Source organism: Arachis hypogaea, chromosome 19, assembly GCF_003086295.3.
Source record: "Arachis hypogaea cultivar Tifrunner chromosome 19, arahy.Tifrunner.gnm2.J5K5, whole genome shotgun sequence".
NCBI lineage: Eukaryota > Viridiplantae > Streptophyta > Magnoliopsida > Fabales > Fabaceae > Arachis > Arachis hypogaea.
In genome coordinates this window covers 70,517,302-70,523,132 of record NC_092054.1, presented here as the reverse complement: position 1 = coordinate 70,523,132, position 5,831 = coordinate 70,517,302, and the positions used below count along the sequence as shown (strand labels likewise).

The 5,831-nt window shown below is 42.3% G+C and overlaps 2 non-coding genes across 2 annotated transcripts; both read right to left on the bottom strand.

Moving 5' to 3' along the window:
- Positions 1 to 221: 221 nt before the first annotated feature.
- On the bottom strand, positions 222 to 328 carry LOC112780802 (small nucleolar RNA R71). The gene has a single exon (XR_003191616.1). It is a non-coding gene; the product is annotated as a small nucleolar RNA R71 (small nucleolar RNA).
- A 4,665-nt stretch (positions 329 to 4,993) lies between these two features.
- LOC112781807 (small nucleolar RNA R71) lies at positions 4,994 to 5,101 on the bottom strand. The gene has a single exon (XR_003192565.1). It is a non-coding gene; the product is annotated as a small nucleolar RNA R71 (small nucleolar RNA).
- Positions 5,102 to 5,831: the final 730 nt, after the last annotated feature.

Sequence of the window (5,831 nt, the reverse complement as noted above, 5' to 3'; positions counted from 1 at the left end):
AAGAAGATCCCAATCAATATCTAACCACCTTCCTGAGGATATGTGACACTGTGAAGTCTAATGGTGTTCATCCTGACACTTACAGACTACTTCTATTCCCCTTCTCACTCAAGGACAAGGCATCTAAATGGCTGGAATCCTTCCCGAAGGAGAGCTTAACAACCTGGGAAGATGTGGTAAACAAATTCTTGGCGAAATTCTATCCTCCTCAAAGAATCAACAGGTTGAGAGCTGAGGTTCAAACTTTCAGACAGCAAGATGGTGAGACTCTATATGAAGCATGAGAGAGTTTTAAATACTTGACAAGAAGGTGCCCGCCAGATATGTTCAATGAATGGGTGCAGTTACACATTTTCTATGAAGGTCTTTCTTATGAATCAAAGAAGGCAGTAGACCACTCATCCAGGGGATCTCTGAACAAGAAGAAGACTATTGAAGAAGCCATAGATGTCATTGAGACTATAGCTGAGAATGACTACTTCTATGCTTCTGAAAGAGGCAACACTAGAGGAGTGATAGATCTAAATAATGTGGATGCACTGCTAGCTCAAAACAAGATGATTACCAAGCAATTGGCTGACCTCACCAAGAAGATGGAGAGGAATTAAGTAGCTGCAATCACCTCTTCAGCAGCAACTCAAGAAGGAGTGAATGAAGAAGCAAAGGATAGTCAGGAGCAAGCCAACTACATTGGAAATTTACCTAGGCAGAACCATGACCCATACTCCAAAACGTATAATCCTGGCTGGAGGAACCACCCAAACTTTGGGTGGGGAAATCAACAAGACCAAGGCCAAGATCAGAGACACTACAACCCCAACAACAATGCAGCTCACCAACATCCCACACAGAGATCATATCAGCACTCACCTAACAACACATCTCAACATCCATACCAAAGCCAAAATAGCCTTTCTCATCCCTCCAATCTCAACTCTCCATCATCGGAAGAAAGGCTATCAAGGATTGAGACTCTACTTGAAGGCATATGTAAGGAAATCCAAGATAACAAGGTGTTCAAGGAGGAGGTGCGAGCCAATATCAAGAACCAGGGAGACACCATCAAGAGGCTGGAGTTTCAGGTGGGATACCTCTCTGAGAAGATTCCCAAACCTACTGATAGCTTCCCAAGTGACACAGAGAAGAACCTGAGAGGTGAAGCAAAGAAGGTCAGATGGGAAGATTGCAAGATGGTCACTATAAGTGATAAGGGTACTGAGGAAGAGTTGAACAAACATTTAAAACAACCTGGAGATACCTCAGTAGAGACACAAGAAGAGGATCACCAAGAACCCACACTTACACAGAAGGAGCTGCTGAAACTCTATGTACCTTTTTCCCAAAGACTCAAGGGTGGTGTAGAAAAAAGAATATACTCAAAGTTCCTTGATATGTTTGCATCTATCCATGTAAACATACCATTCATCAAGGCTCTCCAACAAATGCCCTCATACATTAAGTATATGAAAGAGCTGCTGACCAGGAAGAGCTCACTCAAATGAGGGCAAACAATAGTGATGAATAAGGAGTGCAGTACTCTCATTCAACCTGAGTTGCCCACAAAAAAAAGGACCCATGGAGTTTTCACATCCCCTGTGCCATAGGAGACACACTGATTGATAAGGGACTCTGCGATCTAGGAGCAAGCATCAACTTAATGCCTCTATCTCTCATGAAGAAGCTGCAGATCAATGAGCTAATGCCCACAGACGTAGTCATCAGGCTGGCTGACAAAACTCAAAAACAAGCAGTGGGAGTGGTTGAAAATGTGTTGGTGAAAGTGGAAAACTACTTCCTCCCCACAGATTTTGTCCTATTGGAAATGGAAGAGAGTCCCATCCACCCAATCATATTGGGAAGACCGTTTCTAGCTACAGCCAGAGTGCTCATAGATGTGGAGCGAGGAGAGCTAATACTGAGGATACATGATAAACAACTCGCATTCAATGTCTTCAAACCCTCACAAGAAGCAGATCAGGAAAACAAGGAACCAAGGGAAAATCACAACAAAGCACTGGTGGGAGAAACCATCACTGAAGCACAAAATGTACACCTGGAAATCTCCTTGGTTGTTAAGCAAAATAGCCAGAAGGTATCACAGCTAAAGGAAACTCAAGTGGAGCCAAAACCACCAGAATCATATGAGACCAGCAGCAAAGTCTCCCTAGGAAAAGAGACCACAAAGAGCAGGGCAACAACAAAAGAAACAAAGAAGAAGGCACCAAGGAGATGGAGGAACAAGAAGATCCCTACATAGGATTTCTCTCCAGGGGATAAAGTGATCTCAGCCTACTTCCTATATATCCCACCTCATCTCCCCACCATCCCATCTCAGTTACCTAAGGTTTTCACCATCAACAAAGTTCTCTCCCTAGAACATGTGGAGATCCTTGATGAAGCCGATGGATATAGGTTTACTGCAAGAGGGGAAGATCTGAAGCATTACAAACCACCCTGACAAAGGCAGAACGTCAAGCTAGTGACGCTAAAGAAGCGCTTCATGGGAGGCAACCCATGTTTTACATGCTTTTAAAAGTAGTTAATAAAGCAAAGTTCATGAATTTCAAATCAACTTTGACATGCACTTGAATGAATCCTTTTATGCAACATATAGTGAAGAACAAGTTTGGTGTTCATGGCACACTAAGAGAACATAAATGTAACTCATATCATGTCACTCTTAGAGCCTTGAACAAGTCATTTACACCACATAGCCCCAAACTAAGTTTGGTGTCACCAATGTTGCATACGTGGACATTTAGTTGGTTAGTTGGTTTGCACTCATGAATAGCACTTAAAAATTAGAAACAAAAAAATTTTAAAAAGTAGTTACCCCACTTTTTAAATTTTGCCGCCACTTTCCACAATTTTATTAATCACATTTCTTTTATTTTGTAGGAGAATTGATGGGACAATTGAAGGAGGGTTCAGCCACCACAAAAAGAGAGGACTATACACGTGTCTTCAAGGGGATTGCATTGGGAATTGTTGCCATGCAACATTGGAAGAAGAACACACTTGGAAACTGAACCAACCCCATCATAAAGTTGATGATCCTTGTGCTCATCCCATGCTAAACCCCATCCATTCATCACACACCCACTCCATCAATCCACACCTTCCATTCACTTACCACCTCTCTATATAAGTGGTTCTTATTCCATAACCCCTTCACATTCCAATTCCCACTCTTTGTGCTTCACCTCATCCAAAAACACTCTCCTTCACTCCCTTCACTACACCCTATCTTAACCGGCCAAAGTCCATCACTAACCTCAACACCTTCACTTCTCAAAAATCACTCATGGCATCATCAAGCTCTAAAAGAAGAAAGGGGAAGGAGCCTATGGAGCGACGCCCTTTTGATGAAAAGAAGTTTAGAACCTTTCACCATGAACTTCAATTTAGATGGATGGCTGATAAGGAGATCATATATGAGCTAGGCTTTCAAGTTAAGAAAACTGAGTGTCCCGAAATCACAGAGAAGGTAGAAAAGAGAAGATGGGAGCTCCTCACCGACCCAGTCACCGCGAGAATAAATGCAACACTCGTAAGAGATTTTTACGCAAATGCAGTGAGGTATGATAGAAAAGAGGAATCTTATATAAGCTTTGTGAGAGGAGTAACGGTGGATTTTAGTCCCATGAGCATCATGAGGGTGTTGAAACTACGAACCATACCATTTGAGGAAGAGAGCTATCAATCTCGAATAGATGGTAGTCCTAATTATGACCAGATTATGAAAGATATCTGCGTACAAGGAGTGGACTAGGTGAGAGATCCCAATGGAAAGCCCAAATTTATCAAAAGAGGTGATCTCACCCCTGAAGCAAAGGGGTGGTTCGAAATTGTAAGGAGATCCATCCTCCCTGCCGGAAACAATTCAGAGGTGAATCTTAAGAGAGCAACAATGGTGCAATGTATACTTAAAGGGGGAGAGATCAAGGTGCATGAACTCATAGCCCAAGGCATTAGGAAGATGGCTGAGAAAAGTGATTCTGGAGGAAGGTTAGGCTATCCCAGCACCATTTTTCGCCTGTTCGACAGGGCTAGGGTGGTGTTCGAAGATGAAAACCCCGAATGGATAAAAGTTGGTATCCCAATTACTGTCCGACGTATGCATGCTGTTGCATCTCCCCTACCTCAACGAAGGATAAGAAAGAGAGTAGCCCATCAAGCTATAGAAGGGCAAAACCTAGAGGAGCAAGCCGCAGCCACCTTGAACATGCACCAATTACAAGAAGCCATTGATAGCTTATCTAGGCAATATTGGGAGAATCAAGAGGCACAGAAGGAGCTCCAACTACAAATGATGGATCGCCAAGAAGAATCATTCTCTAGATGGACGAATCAATAGGGGGAGTGGCAAAAGCAGATGATGGAGCAGCAACTGGAACAAGGGAAACAATGGGGTGAATCCTTCCACGGGTTGGAACAAAGGCAGGATCAACAATAAGAGGCCATCCAAAAGCTAATCAACATCCAAGCACATCAAGGTGCACACATACATGAAAGGACTCTGAAGAGGAAATTAAGATAAGCTAAATTACAACAATCCAGAGACAACTTGATTGAAAATTTTGAACAAGTAAAGGAGATGGCAGCCGAACCCAACAACAATGCAAGGAGAATGCTTGGTGACTTTACTGCACCAAATTCCAATTTACATGGAAGAAGCATCTCCATTCCTGCCATTGGAGCAAACAACTTTGAGCTGAAACCTCAATTAGTTTCTCTGATGCAGCAGAACTGCAAGTTTCATGGACTTCCATCTGAAGATCCTTTTCAGTTCTTAACTGAATTCTTGCAGATATGTGATACTGTTAAGACTAATGGAGTAGATCCTGAAGTCTACAGGCTCATGCTTTTCCCTTTTGCTGTAAGAGACAGAGCTAGAGTATGGTTGGACTCTCAACCTAAGGATAGCCTGAAATCTTGGGATAAGCTGGTCAAGGCTTTCCTAGCCAAGTTCTTTCCACCTCAAAAGCTGAGCAAGCTTAGAGTGGATGTTCAAACCTTTAGACAGAAAGAAGGTGAATCCCTCTATGAAGCTTGGGAGAGATACAAAGGACTGACCAAAAAGTGTCCTTCTGACATGCTTTCAGAATGGACCATCCTGGATATATTCTATGATGGTCTGTCTGAGTTATCTAAGATGTCATTGAATACCTCTGCAGGTGGACCCATTCACCTAAAGAAAACGCCTGCAGAAGCTCAAGAACTCATTGACATGGTTGCAAATAACCAGTTAATGTACACTTCTGAAAGGAATCCTGTGAATAATGGGACGCCTATGAAGAAGGGAGTTCTTGAGGTTGATACTCTGAATGCCATATTGGCTCAGAACAAAATATTGACTCAGCAAGTCAATATGATTTCTCAGAGTCTGAATGGAATGCAAGCTGCATCCAACAATACTCAAGAGGCATCTTCTGAAGAAGAAGCTTATGATCCTGAGAACCCTGCAATAGCAGAGGTGAATTACTTAGGTGAACCTTATGGAAACACCTATAACTCATCATGGAGAAATCATCCAAATTTCTCATGGAAGGATCAAAAGCCTCAACAAGGCTTTAATAATGGTGGAAGAAACAGGTTTAACAATAATAAACCTTTTCCATCATCCACTCAGCAACAGACAGAGAACTCTGAACAAAATACTTCTAATTTAGCAAACTTAGTCTCTGATCTATCTAAGGCCACTGTAAGTTTCATGAATGAAACAAGGTCTTCCATTAGAAATCTGGAAGCACAAGTGGGCCAGCTGAGTAAAAGGATCACTGAAATCCCTCCTAGTACTCTCCCAAGCAATACAGAAGATAATCCAAAAG